At 45.8% G+C, this 19,206-nt stretch overlaps 1 protein-coding gene across 3 annotated transcripts in view; it reads right to left on the bottom strand.

The window, feature by feature from the left end:
• PNPLA8 (patatin like domain 8, phospholipase A2) overlaps window positions 1-15,289 on the bottom strand; it is a 383,576-nt gene extending 368,287 nt beyond the window's left edge. The window contains exon 1 of one of the 3 annotated variants that reach the window (XM_078674318.1): window positions 15,154-15,289. The gene's annotated coding sequence lies outside the window, so the exon portion shown is untranslated. The remainder of the gene's footprint in view (window positions 1-15,153) is intronic. The other 2 variants (XM_078674319.1, XM_078674317.1) reach the window with 2 other exon arrangements.
• Window positions 15,290-19,206: the final 3,917 nt, after the last annotated feature.

Raw genomic sequence — 19,206 nt, forward strand, 5'->3', positions numbered from 1 at the left:
CTAAAATACTGTGGTCACTCATATTTGTGGAAAATACCTTAAATTGTGTACATATATTTAATAGTTGGAAAGATACTGCCATGTAATCGATTAGGGAGTGACCATATGCGCCCCAAAAGGTATAAGCAGCAGGGGAGTCCTCTGGAAATCTACCAGTTAACGTTACAAGGTCTAAAATTCTAAGATTATGCAGAAATAATAAGCCTCGTTTTTCTGATCTTAGATGGTCTGGCAATACAGACTCTGGAATGAACCATACCTCCTCCAATTCAAGGTTTGAAAAAGACATAACTGCACTGTTGGATAATTTGGCGTTAAAGTCACCCACCATCATTATACGTGAGCATTCTTTGTTGTTACTTAACCTTTGCACAAAAGTACAGATTGAATCGACTAGTGAGTTCGATGCTTTCCCTGGAGGAATGTACACGTTCAAGAGAAACTGCTTGCCCCAAGTTATCTTCACCAAACCTCACCTCCACTCCAATACAGCATTTGAAGGGGTGCTTATAGATCACAGGATCGGCACAGCTGAGTAAAATAGCTAAACCACCACTAGCATGCCCTTTTACAGATTTTTTCGCTGTACAACAATACACATAAAATTTCTCAAACTGAAAATCCTCCCCCATCCATGTTTCCTGGAGGCAAATTATTTTGGGGTTATATTCTAATAATAATTTAAGCTTGCAACTCCTTTTTCCTACCCCCTCTACATTCCAGGATAGGATTCTTCCCAATTGGCTACCCCCGCACTTTGGGCTTTGTAGTGGTTATTTTTGACCCGTTCAGGGTACCAGCTACCCAGCTCCACTTACTACCTCATCCTCCACATTGGGACTACTAAGCCTTCGGACTTCGGGACCTAAAATGTTATTTTCTCTATTTCCTAGATTTCTCCCGACCGTTATTTCAATGTCTTTAAAGTTTATAGGGATTTTTGCGCCCCTGTTATTAGAGAACCCATACCCTTGCATCTGATGAACCATTCCTGAACTTTCAGATGGAACTGGGCAAGGGGGTACACTAGAGATCACATCTATACCTCTTTGCCTAAAGCGATCTACATTAGCTATTACTAACATTGAAACTGCCCCTGACATGAATATAACTCTAGTACTTGGGGGGGGGGGGTGCTCCTTCAATCTAAGTAGACCATCTCAAGGTCTTTACTTGTTATTGGACCCAAGTCCTTTATCTCTGTTAACAGCTGTAGAAGGGCACTTCTATTGAGTAGCACTGGTTCCGTTTCGAACAGAGAGGCAAAAAAGCAAGGTCCTGCTCACCTGCCCGACTTCTGGCCCTGTATTCCCTATTGGCCTATAACCAGGCTGCCCTAAGACTGGGCCCCTCTCTAACATAAGCCTGTTACTATTACAAACTGTGATCAAGTACCCCCCTCCCCGATTTTCCCCTGGCCGGAATCAAACCACACGGGGAAAGTATCCCATCCACGGGGACAGAGAGGGGCACCTTCAGTAGCTAAGACTTGATCTATTACAGGCTCATGTGAGTTTTCCAATACGTTTCCAGGTGTGGGGTCTCCACCTATTTCATAATTAATCCTACTTTCTTCCTGTCCCTCTCGGCTCTGTGGGTAAGTCAGCACCAAGTTCGAACAGATCGACTGATTATCATTATCTTGCCCAGTTTTTTGACCCGTAATCAATATGGATTGCCCCAAAGTCCCAGAGACCTTTCTACTTGGAGGAGATTTTGTACTATTTAACTCCTCACTTACGGGAGGGAACCACAATTTTTTCTGTTTCCTTTTTGGAATACTTCGAATCCTGCTCTTCTTCCTACCCATCCGACCAAGTCTGATATTATTTTCTCTCAATACGGGGGCCTATGTGGTAATATCCTTTTCTCTTTCTAGCAATGTCATTGATGTCACTTTTGGAATTGTCATATGTATTAAAGAATGTTACTCATGTAATGAAGAATGTTGTTTGACCGGTGTTCTAAATCAGAGAAGCGGTTGGAGCTGATCTGATTTAGACGCTTTGGTTTGTGCTCCAGTGGGTCCTTGGATTTAACTTAAATAAATCCTATTTTAAACTTATACAGCCTCCTCCGCTCTTTACAATGGCGACGAGGTTTATTTAATTAATTATGGACCCACTGTGTTACTAAGCATCTTTTAACTTTCATCAACTTATTTAAAAAGAAACGAACCTACGGTGCGATCCTTTTCTGATGCAATCTATGGAAGCTGTTGACAGTGGTGATTACTTCTGACTTCCAAGGTACTGTCAATTCCATGAAATTTGGGGATTTCGAGTCGCTGTATTCAAAACGTCTCTACGACAGTTGATCTGCTCGCGCTCCTGTGTGTTTCCAGTCTGATAACGTCTGTGAATTACAACGGACATCTGGAACGCATTACTCACCTGGAACGCAGCGCTTGGTAGCACGCAACGTCACAGCCATTTTAGGAGTGCTTCTCAAACTCTTGAAACGCATCGCTCATCTGAAACGCAACATAGCATGCAAAATCACGGCCATTTTAAAAGTGATTTTCAGACGATCAGCTGTTCTGTCTTGTCAGCGTAAGCGATTGTCGAGCAGTGTAACAGCGCTTTGTTTCCAACGTCTTTCAAGCAGCAAGTAGTAGTTTAGTATCATTTTCAAGGAGTATTTCTTACGAATTCAGTAATTTGATCACTTTCTCTTGAAATAAATATTTTGAAAAACGAGAAGTAAAGGTATGGTAAACTGGTTAACTCCTTCAATCCTTTGTTTACTTCAGTGATGTGCACACTTTATTTTGAAAAGTGCATATTGCTATTTACTTCAGTGATGTGCACACTTTATTTTGAGAAGTGCATATTACTATCTTATTACTACTGTGATCTGCACACATAATTTTTCAGTTTTACTGGTTTGTTTGTATAAGTGATTGAAATGGCAACATCTCAAATCTGCAATCAGCCATCTATATTTTTAGAAATACCTGGAAAACCAAAACTAAGGTGGAAAAAATGGTTTGACACATTTGAGAATTATATCGTTGCTATTGATGGAACAAAATATTCTGCAGAAAGGAAGAAAGCCATTCTTTTCAGTTATTTGGGCACAGCTGCTATTGAAATTTTCAAGAACCTTATACCCATTGCACCACCAGTTGAAGGAGGCGATGGATGGAATGTTTTTGTTGAAGCTGTTGCTAGACTTGAGAAACAATTTGAAGATGAACCTAAAGTTATGATTGAAAGGCATTCTTTTCATAAGAGGAAACAGTTCACAGATGAATCTGTTGAGGATTATGTAGCAGCTCTGAGAGTGTTAGCTGCAAACTGCGAATTTGGTGCCTATGTTGATACAGCATTAAGAGATCAATTTGTGTTTAATTGTGCAGCTAAAAAGGTACAAGAGCGACTTCTAGCTTGTCGTAATCCTACTCTGGCAGAAGTTATTGATTTGGCCAAAGGGATTGAAATATCAATTGAGTCATCTAAGATCATTACTGCTAATGAAAACAAGAATACTAATGACACCTCTGTTTGTGCTGTTCAAATGCATAGTAAGGGTAATTTTCAAACTAATAGAGTTTTGAGTTGTTTTAGATGTGGGTCAAAGGCACATTTGGCGAACTGTCCAGATTGTCCAGCACTTAAAAAAAGTGTACTAAATGTGGTAAAATAGGTCATCTTACATCTTCCTGTAGAATTCAAAAGAAAGGTGGTAAGTCTAATTCCACTGTTAGTAGTGTTTCTTATGTTATGATGATTTAGAGAATTTAATCATCACTATTTATGATGATTCCTTTGATAGTCACATAAGTAGTATTTCTCTTCCTTTCAAAGCTCCTTTAGGGATAGTTCATGTCGGTAAGATTGCCTTTGAAGCTATGGCTGACTCAGGTTCGCCGGTAACTATCTTATCAGATGTGTTCTTTTATGAAAAATGGAAAGGTGTCAAACATGTTAAATCTGATATCAATCCTAAAGCTTTTGGTAATTTTGACATCAAAATGTTAGGTTTCTTTGAAGATTCGTTGAAATTTGAGACCGGTGTCATATTTACCAAAATTTATGTTGCAACTGATGGAAAAAATATTGTTGGGTGGTATGATCTTGGTAAACTTGGCATTAATTTATGCCCAGGATCAGATCGTCCCATTCAGTTGAGAGAAATGCCTGTTAACAATGTTTCTTTGGAATATCCTCTATCTTCCATTCTGAATAAGTATAAGAATGTTTTTGAAGATGTCGTAGGTGAGGTCAAAGGCTTTTCGCACAGAATTAAACTTAAAAAAGGAGCTTTACCTGTACAACATAAAGTTCGTATGGTACCTTTGGGTGTGAGGGACAAGCTTAAATCACATTTGGATGGTCTCTGTTCTCAAGGCATCATAGAACCTACTGATAGCTCAGAATGGGTTTCGGCTATCGTTATTGCTCTTAAAAAGAATCAAGAAATTAGATTGTGTGTAGATCTTCGATCTCTCAATAAAAATATTGTAGTGGAAACTTATCCTTTGCCCAGGATACAAGAGATGTTGGCTGCTGTCAATGGAGCAAATTCTTTTTCTATTATTGATTTAAAGGCAGCATACCATCAGGTTACTCTGGATCAGGATTCTAAAGATCTGACGGTGTTTATAACTCCGTTTGGGTTATTTAGATTCTTGAGGATGCCTTTTGGTCTGGCATCTGCTGCCAGTGTTTTCCAAAAATTGATTGAAAATTTGTTTAGTGGAGTTAAAGGTGTCCAATCTTTTCAAGACGACATTTTAATCTTTGCTAAGTCAATTGATGAGCATAATGTCACTCAGGAAAATGTTTTGAAGAATCTAAGCAGCAAAGGAATGACGGTGAGCAAGGAAAAATGTACATTCTTAGTTAAAGAAATTGACTATTTAGGTCATAAAATTACTCAGGAAGGTATTTTTCCCAAGAAAGATATCATTAGCAATCTAGAAAATGCCAGCAAACCTCAGGACAAGGATGCGTTACGCTCTTTTCTTGGGTTAGGTGAATATTATGCGAAATTTGTTAAAGGATATGCTTTGGTTGTTGAGCCACTCAGACATCTATTGAAAAAAAGGTTTGAGATTTGTTTGGACTGATGTCCATGATTCAGCTTTTCAGGGTGTGATTAAGCTTATTGCTAGTGCTCCAGGTCTTAAAACTTTTGATCCTGAAGGAAAGTCTTTTGTAACTGTGGATGCAAGCACGGTTGGTTTGGGGGCTGTTTTCACGCAGATGGTTAATGGCAAGAGTTATTTCGTTTATCTCAAGAGCAATTAGGGGTGCTGAAGTTCATTATAGTACAATAGAGAAGGAGGCTTTAGCCTGTGTGTGGGCTGTGGAGAAGTTAAAGAATTTTTTGTGGGGTAGGCCTTTTGTTTTGGTGACGGACCATAAGCCTTTGGTCTATATGATGGATGGCGTGAGGCGTGGTAGAGCATCTGATTGGTTCGGTTAACAGCGAGACTGCAGGAGTTTAACTTTGAGATTCAGCATATTCCAGGTGCAAAGAATTTTACTGCGGACTGCTTATCTAGGTTACCTCCACAGGGTGATTCTTGTGATGAGATCACTGATCAGCAAGAGTGTGTTGTAGCTGCTTTGGATGCTGGAGTCCAGCAATTTTGGCATTGATGAGGGTGAATGGAATGATCAGGTTGGTAGAGATAATTTGTTAGTTAAGGTCAAATCTTATGTTGTTAATGGATAGCCTTCTGTTAAGAATCTTGAATCATCTTTGAGAAGTTTTGCACAAGTGGCGAATGAGTTATCTATTGAAAATGGAATTTTGTTGAGGAATGATTTGTTTGTTCCACCAGGTAGTCTCAGGGATAAGATTATCAAATTAGCACATTCAGGGCATCCTGGTATTTCTGGTACTAAGAGGTTGCTTAAGTGTCATTATTGGTGGCCTGGTTTGGATGCCTCTGTTGAGAAGTTTATCAATAACTGTGCGGTGTGTGTTAGGTCTGACAAGCACTGGAAGGTCTCTACTGAACCGTTGTCAATTTGTTAAGTTCCTACAGGTCCGTGGGAAAAGCTCTCTATTGACTTTTCAGGACCTTATGATTGTCTTGGCAGAGAGAATAGATTTTTAATTGTTCTCATTGATGATTTTTCTAAATGGTTACATTATTCTTTTGTGGAGCATCCTAGTACTGATGTGGTTATTAGTTTCCTGGACAATGTTTTCAGGATTGAAGGGGCACCTATTTCCATTAGGTCTGACAATGGTGTCCAGTTCGTTTCAAACAAAATGGAAATGTTTCTTAAAAAGTTTGGAGTGTCTGCTAAGAGGGCTCCTCTTTATAGTCCATGTTCCAATGGTCAGGTCGAAAGGGCCAACAGATTTTTTTAAAGAGGGGATCCAAGCTGCTTTGGAGAGTAATTTGGATGTTTTTGATTTTTTGAAAGACAAAATTTGGAGTTATCATCTCACTCCTAACTCGTGTACAGGAGTTTCTCCTTTTTGTCTGATGAGAGGAAGACAGGCTAGATATTTGTTTTTGCCTCAACTTAAAAACAAGAGCAATGTGACAGAATGTTTTGAGTCTTCTATCTCTAAAGCGAGAGATAATATTACTTCTGCACGAATGTCAGGAAAATCCTATCATGATGATTTTCATCATTGTAAGAGCAAAGTTGTGAATGTTGGTGATTGGGTTAGGATTGTTAGTCCCTCTCACACACCCAAAGGTATGTCAAAGTTTAGCAAGCCCTTTGAGGTGGAACATGTTTCTGAATCCACTGTTTTTCTCAAGGGCAGAGGGTGGTGGAATAAAAGTTCTGTAGTTGTACTTAAGCCTGGCCAAGAAATTTTTTTTGATAAAAGGGAAGATGGTGAAGATGTTTGGTTTGATAATTCCTGTTCTGGTCCATCACGGAAGGAATAGTTTGCTTGTTCCAGTGATGGTCTTGGTTCTACTCCTGGTCCAGAGTCGGATCCTATGTTGGGTTCTTCGGTTTCTGATTGTGATGATGGTCCATCACGGAAGGAACAGTTTGCTTGTTCCAGTGATGGTCTTGGTTCTACTCCTGGTTCAGAGTCGGATCCTACGTTGGGTTCTTCTGTTTCTGATTGTGATGCTGATATTAGTTCTTCTGTTCTTGGATCACATGTTTCTCTTAAAAGATATAGTTGCCAAAGAAATTAGATGATTATATTCTGGATTAATCTTTCTTTGTTTGATCTTTTTTTTGTTTGGTTCATTTTTATTTTATTTTGTTTTATTTGTGGAAAAGATACATGTGGTAATATCCTTTTCTCTTTCTAGCAATGTCATTGATGTCACTTTTGGAATTGTCATATGTATTAAAGAATGTTACTCATGTAATGGAGAATGTTGTTTGACCGGTGTTCTAAATCAGAGAAGTGGTTGGAGCTGATCTGATTTAGACGCTTTGGTTTGTGCTCCAGTGGGTCCTTGGATTTAACTTAAATAAATCCTATTTTAAACTTATACAGCCTCCTCCGCTCTTTACAGCCTCCCCTACGGGTGCAATATATAAAGTATTTGCTGATTCTTCAATTAACTGTAAACATGAATTTTTAGATACTTTTTTTAAAAATAGGGTAGACCCGTAATGGGGGCGTTACCAGAGATACTTTTAAATGTAAGTTTCCCCCTTGGCTAGTATGCTGGGCACTCTCAGGATGTTGCTTAGCTGGGGATAAACTTACAATTGGTCTACCTCTGAGCGGGACAACTTTAGAACCCTCATTTGTTTCCTTCGTTTCCACATCCTCTAGTTTAATAGCACTTTTTGGCATCCCGTTAAAAATCTGACAAGAGCAACTGGATACCTCAGGATCCTTTACCAATTTATTTATGGCTTGATAGATCTGATTGAGTTCTTGGACCCCTATTAGTATGGGAGAGAAGACTTCCAATATATGATCAGAATTTACCATACTTTTTTCTAACAAAGATAAAATTGAGGAGAGGATTCTCTCCAATGCATAGAAAATCTCCAAGGTTCCCCCCCTCCGTGTATTCTCCATTGAGTTCATGGTGTTCCCTGCTCCCTTAATACTCCTGATGGAAAATTCTAAGAAATGAACATGTGATAAACTAGTGGGAGTACTACTATACAGGGCAGGCATATGTGATTGACCAGCTAATAAAACCGGAGACACTCCCAAATCCGGATCCATCTACATGGCACTTGTTTTTTTCATATGCGCCATCAATTCTTCTTTCTTTTCCAGTTGATTAGCATTATCCGGTAGAGTGTAGTCCTCCATTTTCGCCAGTTCAGAGCTAGAGATAAGGTCTGTACAATGTGGTACCTTTAGTGACAGTACACCCAATTTAGACGGAGAGAGACCGGACTTAAATACATTCGTACTTCTTGGATTGGCTTGAGGATTGTCGAACAGAGATACCAACCCTGCTAATGGTGATAATGGTACTCTGACTCCCATACAGGCAGAATCTGACCACTATATATGTATCAAATGCTTACAGTACTAGTACACACATTTTACATACACACGGAAGAGGTTGGGTTGCATATAACATCAGAACTTTACTCAAGAGGGGTCAGTAGGCCACTCCCTCCTTGATGCAGAAAAAATATTATTGTCACATTACACATTATCAAAGGTGTTTCTTTTGTTTTACATACAGGTGCAGTGGGAAATAGCAGATTCAGCCAAAAGCCAGCTGGTCAGGAAGTCAGAAAGAGCATTGTTCTCCCCTGTATGTTTGTTACCCTACTGGTGCTGCATGAAAGGGATCAGCATTGAAAAATTGCAGAGGATTTAATAGAAGCAGTTTTTTCTGGGAATTCTTAATTGTCCCACTACAGGTATTTTCCTGAACGGTGTCACACATAAAGGCAGCACTACATTTGACGGCGGAAGGACATGGGATTGATCAGTTGGGCAGCACCGGCAGGCCTGCACTACCACCCCTTCTGGGAGCCACGTCGGTTAGTTTACTCACCCAACTCACTAGACTAGCTGGTGGGCGTGGCTCTGGTTGCTGGGTGCTGTTGCGGGCTGGTGACTGCTACTACTGCCAGGTAAGGGTTTGGGCAGTGTCGCAGACCTGTCCAAGGTGGGGCTGGTAATACATTTTGTACACAATGGCCCCTTAGGTAAAGCGGAACGACCAGCGTTCACGCATGGATGCATTTATGGAAACAATGATGCGAAAAATTGAAGATATGGGTCAGGCCTTAACTGAATAAAGGGGAAAAGTGGATGGGCCTGAAGGGGTAGAGGTAAGGCCCAGGCAAACAAGGGTCGCCCCCAAGTCAGCTTTTCCCCAGTTACCCAAGAGAAGTAGACCCAGGAAAGGGGGAGAATGTGGGGCACCTACACCTATGGAGAGTGCTGGACAGGAAGGGGCAGCCCTTGCGGGGGTGGTGCCTCAGCCAAGGGACCCCATACCGATCCCTAAGGGCATTGAGGGCACCCACACTTCCCACAGACGGGCAGCCGGGGAATGGGGAGGGGCACCGCACAGGCCCCGCCTGTCCATCTGTTGGGGGGCCCAGCTGGCTATAAGCCAGGCCAGCCCGATTTAGTGTCCAATCTGGCCGGCGGTACTCCCCTGGTTGGAAAAAAATAGGGAACTGGTCCCCAGCAGCGGAAATGTCAGGTAGCGGGGGGACGTGATGGCAAAGGTCAGACAGATAATGGCGCAACTTGAAAAGGTTCAACCTAAGGATGGGCCAGCAGCATCGGCAGTGGGTGCAGTGCCCGGGAGCACAGTGCCAACAGGGAATGGTGGAGTTCAGCCACCAGTCATCACACCAACAGATCCAGGAGCAGCAAGAAAGGCAGAGTCGGCAGCATCAGGTATAACAAAGACCTTGCCGCCCTTGGGTTTGGGTGAAATGCTCTCATCTAGGGAGCAATTGGGACAACATTTGTCCCAAGAGACAACGGAAAACATTTGGAAGGGCACGTATGTGAATATGTTTTCACTGTTAATAGATGAGGTATTGAGGGAGGAAGCCAAAAAGAATAAAGAGTGGGCTCACCCTAGGGAATGGGCTAACACAATATTAAAATACAGGGTCGAGGAAACTTTAGTAAACTGGATAAAAGGTATCACAACTTATATGTCAATCATGTGTGAGCGTTTCCCAGCCTTGGGTTCGGAAATTGCTGGTTACCAAAACAGGATTAAGTGAGCCCATGATAAATATGGGGGAAGTGAGTGGAAGGAGTATGACAAGGAATTTAGGAGAGCGAAGGTATGCTATCCTACCCGAGGCTGGAACCAGACAGACATGATCATACACTTAAATCATCTAACTCAAGATCCCTCTGACAACGCCAGAGGACAGTCTCAGGACACCTTTCGGGGACAGTCCTTTCGTTCAGGCCCCCTAGGCAATTTGGGGGGAGGTGGGAAAAAAAGGGGGCTTGTAGGGATTTCAACCGGTGTGCGTGTACAAGAAGCAGGATTGAGAGTGTGTCCCTCGCTAAGGCCAGATCGCCCATAAGCACGAGTGCCATGATACCTTGGTTAAATAGCTACAACTGCCCAGACGCTGCTAGAATTCTAAAGGAAGCCTTCATGGATGGTTTCAGGATCCCCACACCTGGCTACATTGGGGTGTCACACTGCCAAAATCAATTATCAGTCAGGACTAATGAGGGGGTTGCAGCTGCAAAAATTGACAAAGAGGCTAGACTGGGGAGAGTAGCAGGCCCATTTGAGTATCCCCCCAATAGAAAACTTTGTCTACTCCCCACTAGGGGTGGTTCCCAAGAAAGAGCACAGGGAATTCCGATTGATTCATAATCTATCGGCCCCCAGAGGACAGTCCTTGAACGATGCCATTGATGGTGGTTTATGCAGTGTTAGGTACGCTTCTTTTGATCAGTCAGTTGAGATGATCAAGGGGTTGGGGCAGGGCGCATTGCTGGCAAAATCAGATATTGAGTCAGCTTTCCGTTTGCTGCCAGTACACCCGCTGGACTTTCATCTGTTGCGTTTCCAGTTCAGGCGGAAGTACTACGTAGATAAGAGTATGCCAAAGGGCTGTTCTGTTTCTTGCGCCTATTTTGAGAAATGTAGTTCCTTTTTGGAGTGGGTTTTCAGGCGATCGACAGGGCACAAGTTGGTATTACACTATCTGGATGATTTTCTGTTCCTGGGAGCACCAGGATCAATAGACTGTAAGTTAGCACTGCAGGAGTTTTGCGCAATCATACAGGAGTTAGGTGTACCATTGGCACAAGAAAAAACGGTTGGGCCAAACACAGATATTGAATTTCTGGGGATAGAGTTGGATTCAGTGCAGGCTGTGTCACGGTTACCTTTAGAGAAAGTAACAGCTTTTGGGACCACGTTACAGTACTGCCTGACAAGGGAGAAGGTTACATTGCACCAGTTACAGCAGGTTGTGGGTAAAAGATGTGTTAAGGGCCTCCAGAGGCCCTGCCCGTCTGATGACCAACCAGCTGGTGAGCGGAGCAAAAGGAGAATGCCTGACCCGCTCCCCAACCCTTTTAAAGGGTAATCCCGGGCAAGCCGGTTTAGGCCAGACTGCCCAACGTTGGAGTGACGCCTGAAACCAGAAGCACTAGCAAGTGCTTCCTGTTCATGCAGCCCCCTGCAAATTGATTGGCTGAGCGAGGGGGAGGTCGAAGGCCACATCACCGATGTGCGTGGAGACCCGTACCTCCCCTGAGTGCGGGGGCGCGGCATGACCGCCATAATGGCGGCACGCTCGAGGCCAAGCCCGCCTTTCCAATAAGGACTTGGACTGCCTAATCCCCCTACTCATATTACTTTAAAGACCCTTGGGGTGTGAACCCTCTCTTCCCCCAAGGCAAACAATTCAAACACCACAACTGTTTGGATTAAGGGTAGTAAACTCCGGAAGTATTTTATTACAAAATTAATAAACCATTAATATTATTAACATTATGTACAATACGCAGAAAGTCCAATACATTGATAGGTACAAAATGTCAATTGGCTAACCTTAACATGTTTCTAATACATAGCCATTCCTACAGTAATCTAAGAGATGAATATAATTTTCTTTCTGCGTATTCCTGTTAGAGCCTACGGCAAAGTCAATGACTGGCGGCCCAGGATCCCGGTAAATCTAAGTCCCAAAACTCCTACCGGAGTGACGTTGCGTAGGGGGCCCAACATACCGGATGGATACCTCCTCTGGGCCCCCCCTACGCCTGAACCTTAACTCCATAAATGGGGCGGGCCACTGCAATTATGCATCCTTGCGCCCTAAGGCGCATCCGCGTGCGGGGGTTACCAACCAGCATACTGGAAGCGAGACTTCCCTGCACCCGCACCCTTTCAGCCTACTGGCTGTAACTGCCCCTGGAGTTCTATGAGAGACCCTCTGTCTCCCCCTAGGGCGTCCCCATTTGAGAATGGTGATGCCCGCTAAGGACCGAAAACTATGCTCACCAATCATGACCTTACCGCCACAGGCCAGTATACTTGCCCGACTATCTGGCCTCTCGATAGGTCCAGGACCTCACGCTGTTAGGGAAAGGTATAGGTCTCTGTGCACACACATGGAAACATATGAACCACATGACTGCAGACATACTGGAATGCCAACTGTACTGTATCCATCCAGGATATGCCAGGTCATGGAACGTACTGAATTCATCAGTGCCTGTAGCAAGAAGCTAAACAAAATGGACCTCTAATGTATGCTGTGGGAATATACAAGTTGCCCAATCAAAAGGATTGTATAGAAGCTATGCTCCACAGGAGGAGCACACACAAGAAAGAAAGCCATCAAATAAGGTAAAAGCAAATGAGAGTGACAAGAAAGCCAACCAATGATAAGCAATGGTCTGACCAAAGGAACACACTAATTATTGGTACTTTACACAATTGGTCTTTCTACAACTGACAACTAAAATCTGTTTGGAGGCAAGACTTAAAAAGTAATTCAAAAACTACCCACAGCAAAAATAAATTAAACACAAATAATTATAGCAGAGATTGGCCTACCAGACCTGGTGCTGAGGTTACCTCCTTGTTAGACATATGTGACCAAGTGCAAGTGCAAAAAGCAGTCCCTCATTGTGAAGAAGGGCATTGTCTGAAGAGTGCTGACCCAGTGCACCAATCTTTAGTCTCTGATGGGTAGAAGCAAAATGGGAATGACACCTGAACAGACCAATTTCATGAATATATTTTACATGAGTAAGCCTTCTTATTGAATGCTTCCAGTGTTTCAAAGCTTATATTTCACAGAAAGAGATCTTAACTGTGGATCATTTCCTATAATTCACAGTGCTGAACTCACTTGCAGAATATATGTAGCTTCCCTATACAAATTACCAAAAATTAAATGGATGGTTAATGCAGCATTTCCTTTTTTTAGACGCCAGTTAAAAACAAAATCACACACTTTTACAATGACAGTGTTACTCTCAGAGCATTAATTAGCACACCTGACGAGCCCACGGCGGCTGGCCAATCCTTGATGCTATCATCTTCAAATGAATCCTTCCCAGTCTGTGAAAATAAACACTGCTAATACAGAATCCCATCAGGAAAAAGTTACACTGTTCTATATTGTACCGATAAACCGATGATGCTCAAATGCTCCAAAAACATCTTAAGTGCAGTAAAACCAAATGAATGACATAATAAAAATGCACAATGAATATAACGTCTAATATGGTCCTATATTGCAATCTCAGAGTTCAGGTTACGTTTGTAGTGTCATGCGAGTTAGCAAGGATTGAACCCTTGACTCTAAGAACTGTGACGTAAGTGTTAGAGCGTAGTCCAGTAAAGGCAGGTTTAGAATGCTAAGTTTGCGGTTACACTCAGACGAATAAAGACATGAAATACCACGCTCCATGGGTGGTGTAGTCATTGGTGGGTACCCAGGCTGGAGAGGATGCCACAAGGTTGATAAACCAATCGACCTTCGGCCTTGTGGTTTATATACGTCACCAGAACACCTGGATAGCAACACAGGCCAATATCACACAGTAACCCATTATGTAATCTTATTCCTTCTGTATAGATAGGATAGAGCGATTTTTAGTTGCAAAAATGAGACTGTGTAGACTGCTAAATTAGTGTCTAGGTCACACCTAAAAAGTGTAAAAAATAAAGCTGGGGGGCAAAGCACAAAAAGATAACTGTGTATATTCATCGTGCTCACAATAACTTGACCTAGAGCTGCCACGTCACTTCATGTCAAAAGGACATAATTTTACCAATTCAGGGCGCTAAACCATCAGGGTAATGCATCCTCAGAGTTGTATGTTCCATTTTGCTTCCAGTGAACTAACATATGAAATAACAATGATTCTAAAATAAATTCCTATACCTATAACCATGATGAACTACTGAAAGGAGCAAACTGACTGCAAACTTCTTAAAGAAAGAACTGTTTTGGTCAGTTTCTCGCAGCAATGGAGATAATTAAAAAAAAATGTATCATGCATAGAAAACTGGCTTCGTTTTAATGAGTCTAACACATTACAGACATTGCTTTGGCGACGAAGGCAACGTACTAGACTTACGGGGAAATGACTGATTTAATGCAGCCAAAGTTAAGATACATGACAGCGGACAACCCCCTCTTCGCCCTAAACTACCTGGAGAAGGTGGTCTTGTGCTGTTACCAGCGGCTGCATTAGGCTAGAACGTACCCCAACTCAAGATTTATGAATGACATGCTAACAGTAAACCTCTGTCCGGATTTGCGTTACAGATAATTTTTGGTGAAATTGGGAGTGTCGAGGTGCATTTACAGTAAACAGGGAGGTGCGAACGAATGAAGAAAACACTGTACGCAGAGGGGTGAACTTTCTTTACTCTACAGCAGCAGCACTTCCTCCACGGACATAATCTGGCAGAGGCTCGGCTCTACGACATTTCGGGAAAGGGTACAGAATGAGTCTGATTAACGATGTATAAGCATCAAGCACACTGAACTTGTGTCACGGAGAAATAACTCTATCTGCAACTATTAGTTGCAACATTTACATAAATAACGTACGTGCCATTCACTGAGTCTTCCTAGATGGCAGTGCTGACCAGTAAAGTAGGTGTGGTCTTGGGGGGTGCATCGTTGGGGGCACTTGGGACCGTTAAGAATTTGAAAGCAGATTTTATTAAAATGCCAGATGCGCAGCTAAAAGGAGTACCCATTAAAATTACCGCGGAGGAGCAGGTACGCTAATCGCCTGTCAGTTACTTACACGGTTCATCCGTGAATTAACCTCGGATCAGGTTCGTCTTCTGTTGTTGATCATTTAAGGGATGTCATTTGTCAATATTAGCGCTTCCGGGTCGCGTTACCAATCCGATGGCTGAAGATATTCTGGGAGTTGTCCGTCAATGGGCGAAACTGCTAGTTTGAAATATTCTCTAGGATTGGAGCACTGGAGGACTAGCCAGCCAATCCTTATGCGCCGTGCATAATTTCGTAGCGCTGATTTGCTGTGGAGGTCTCACCCTCTTTTGTATGCCCTGTTCTCTTACAGAAGGTGTTCAGGGGCGGTGCTGTCCACCTTGGAACGAACAGGGTTTAGCTGACTCCCTAACAGGTGATTCAGTCACCTGAGGACAGAGCAGGAATGGATTGGCTGATAGCTTGTTGTTTTTTTTTTTATAACGAGCATTCGACCTTTTGCACATTACTTTAGTATATACTTCTAGGTCGAGCTTTCGACCTCTGGAATAGACTTTAATGTCTGCTTATTTATTTATTTATATTTTTGTGGAAGGATAGCGCGATTTTCGACCCAAAGGTATCAGAGCGCTATACATGAGCACCAGTTGCATTACAGATGCACACATTCAGTAGGTATAGCTAGATTAAGGGGCGCATGCATCAAGCTATTTTGCGATCACCAACAGTGCGATTCGCAAAAATCGGTGTTTGTGATCGCAAAATGGCCTTTTCTAATGCATGAAAGTTTTTTGCATTCGCAATTTAGGTAATCGCGATTTCCTAGGTTGCGAATGCAAATAGGGAATCTCAATTTGCAATTCCCTAATGCACATGCAAGAAGCATTTCATAAATGCAAACTGTGCTTTTAGGAATCGCAAATTGCCATCAACTTCAAGTTGATGGTAAACAATTTCATTCTTTAAAAAATGCCCAAAGGGGGCGTGGCCAAGGCGTCAAGATGGCGGTCGCACTTTAAGAGTGCTCTGGATCCCCCATCCGTCATCCGCCTTCATCCTACCTGCTGCTGTGCCCTTCCTTCGCCCACACCGGGCCGCCTGTGTCCGCCATCCCCGACGCTCTCTGCTGCTTCGTTCCTGGGTCCTGCAAGCTGTCCCTGAGGCTCACGGGGCTCCCGCTGGCCTGGAAGATCGGCCCGGAGGCAAAATGGCGCCCCCCCACGCGGGTAGTGGCGGCTCCTCCAAGAGAGCCATGTGACGATCTCCTCGACTCCCCGCGGTGGACGGAGAGCCAGCTGCGGACCGAGGAGCCAAAGGCCGGGGATGAGACGAACTGGCGCTTCCCCTTCGGTCCCCGCCGCGGAAGTCCGGTGCCCGATACTGCACCAAGATGGCGGCCCCCTGAAGTGCTCCAGCCTGCCGTGTCCTCTGCTTGCCGCCTGCCTCCCCGGCGCACATCCGCGCCTGTGACACCGGCGCCCCTCTCGCTGGCGGTGGGGCCGGTCCTGCAGTGCCTTACAGCGACTCTGCCTTATCCGCCGCTGGAGCGGAGCTATCGCGGCGGCCCCCTGCCCCGACCCTGGGTGGGAGACCGGCCGCCGCCTGACTGGTGATTCGCAGGAGAGCCGTGGCCTGGAGGAATGTGGAGCACGGTTTGCCGAGGCCGCCATTTGCGGCACGCCACGTCTGTTAGGGGGCTGCTGGCCCTGCGCTGCGTGTGACCCCGTGGGAAGGAGACAGCTGCCCTGGAGACTGCGTCCTGCCTGCCTCGCTGCCCGTGGGCCTCCCCTGGTGAGTGGCGCTGTCCTGCCTTCCCCCTGTTACTTTCCTCCCGAGTGGGCCCCGGAGGGCGCTACACCTGGACGTCACCCGGCTGCTGCACCCGCCTGCTCCCAGTTTGGTGGTGGGTGCTGTGGCGTACACCCGCTCTCCGCTCCCTCCTCCCCATGCCATCTTGGAGGGGTGGCCCCCCGACTGGCTCTCACCCACGTGGGGCTCTACCCACATCTGCTGCTTCCTGGCGGCACGGAGACTCTGCGGTGTGCTGCCCCTGCCGCGACCTCGGCCTGGCCCGTCTCTCGGCCCGGGGCCGGTGTGGCACTACCCTTGAGGCCTCCCCACTGCGCAGGGCCTAGAGTACTGGCGTTGGAGCCTAGGAGGCTGTGTCCCAGCTGGGTGCCCGGCCGCCTAGTCGGGTGGCATTGCACTGTGATAAGAGCGGCGTCCTCCCCCTGCCTGCCGAGATTTGGGGACCGCGGCCCGCCTTCTTCCTACCTATGTGACGGACCTTTGGGGGTCGCCAGACCTGCCTGGGATACCCACTGTGCTGGACTTCACCCATCGGAGATTGTGTCTGGCCTCTGCCCTGTTCTCCTGAGTCCCGGCGTGACGGACAGTGTGTGGCGCTGACCTGCAGCTTTCCCGCCTGCGATAGCGTAGATCGTGGCGCTTGTCCCTGCATCGGATCCTTGGCCCTGAGTTCGAAGGATTGCCGCGCCATGGGGAAACCTCGGGCGCCCGCGGTTTCTGTACCCGCTGCTCAGACGACCCTGGACAAATTTGCCACGGTGGAATGGGGGACTGGCGCGGACAGGTTGCCGGCCCTGGCCCGGCTGGAGGGGACTTACAAACTATCCTTCAGGCGATCTCGACCTCACAGACATCGGTCGAAGCCAAGATAGGGGAGGTAAAAATAGACGTAACTCTCATCCGCCAGGACCTCTGCAAGGCCACGGAGCGACTCACGAAGGCTGAATCCCGGATCTCCACGGTCGAGGACGATGTCTCCACCATCAAGGCCCAAATGGCTCGTCTCCAATCACAAACCGCTGAGCTTCACCATCGGGCTGAGGATGCAGAAAACAGGGCGTGCCGGAATAACCTACGCCTCCTGGGATTCTCGGAAGGGGTCGAACAGGCGGATGCGGCCACCTTCCTAGAGGAATGGATCCGCACCTGGATGCCAAAGGACAAGCTCTCCCCATGGTTCGCGATTGAGCGTGCCCACCGTTCCTTGGCCCCCAAACCACCACCGGGAGCCCCTGCTCGACCTTTCATCCTTCGTGTTCACAACTTTCGGGATCGAGATGCCATTTTGAGAGCTGCTCTGGAGTTGGGGCAGGTACACCACTGAGACTCCAAGATAATGATTTTTCCCGACTACTCGAGAGAGGTCCAGTCCCAGCGCCATTCCTACGAGGAGGTGAAACAGAAGCTTAGGGCGATGCACCTCCGATATGGACTCCTCTTCCCAGCCCGGCTCAAGGTCTTCTTCCAGGGTCGGACCCTCTTCTTCGATTCACCGCAGGCGGCGTGGACCTGGGCCACGGAGGAGACACCCCTCCAGCTGCAGGCGACCCGTTCCCCACCCCGTGTAGCCCCAGACCACTGGGCAATGCAGCACCCAAGCCCAGGCGACGCAGAACCGGATCCCGCAGGAGGGGGGCACGCGGGGTGCGGAGCTCCTGCTCGCCGGGCCCTGGGGTCCAGCGTGCCTCCCCTGAGGCACGACAACGCGACCCTGAACCGCCTTCGCAGACCCCGTCCCTGATTGACCTGCGTTAGGCCCCTGGGCCCGCCGACACCATGCGACGTGCCGTTTCTGACACTGACCTCTCCAGAAGTCCGATGCTTCGTGGCTCCGAGGGTGACTGACTCCTGATTGAACGCGACTTTGTCCTGACCTGTTTTGTCTGGAACCCTGAGACTCACGCCCGGATCCGGGGGAGCCAGGACCGGCTTCGGCTGAGCCTGTGGCTCAGCACTCCTGTGGTTCCCTGAGACCCACGTCTGGGGACATGGAGTCCTTCTTGCACCGCCATGGAGGCGTTGGCCTGTTCACAGACTGTCATTCATCTACTACTGTACCTGGATGGTGATGTTTTTGTTGGCACTGCTGGTTTATATCCTACATCATGGAGGGGTTCCTCCCTATTGGTGTTCTAGCCATAGTCCCTACCCTTAGCTAACCGTTTTAGTTTAGCACTTGTCCTAAGAGGTTGTAGCTAGTTAAGGGCGACAGATGCTTCCCGTTTCGAAGTATAGGGTGGGGGGGGATCGTTGTCCCTCAAGAGTTTGTTGTGTTTGGCCGCCTACGGGCCACCTTTGTTGTTTTTCATCG

The sequence above is a fragment of the Lissotriton helveticus genome, chromosome 1_1 (assembly GCF_964261635.1).
Source record: "Lissotriton helveticus chromosome 1_1, aLisHel1.1, whole genome shotgun sequence".
Taxonomy (NCBI): domain Eukaryota; kingdom Metazoa; phylum Chordata; class Amphibia; order Caudata; family Salamandridae; genus Lissotriton; species Lissotriton helveticus.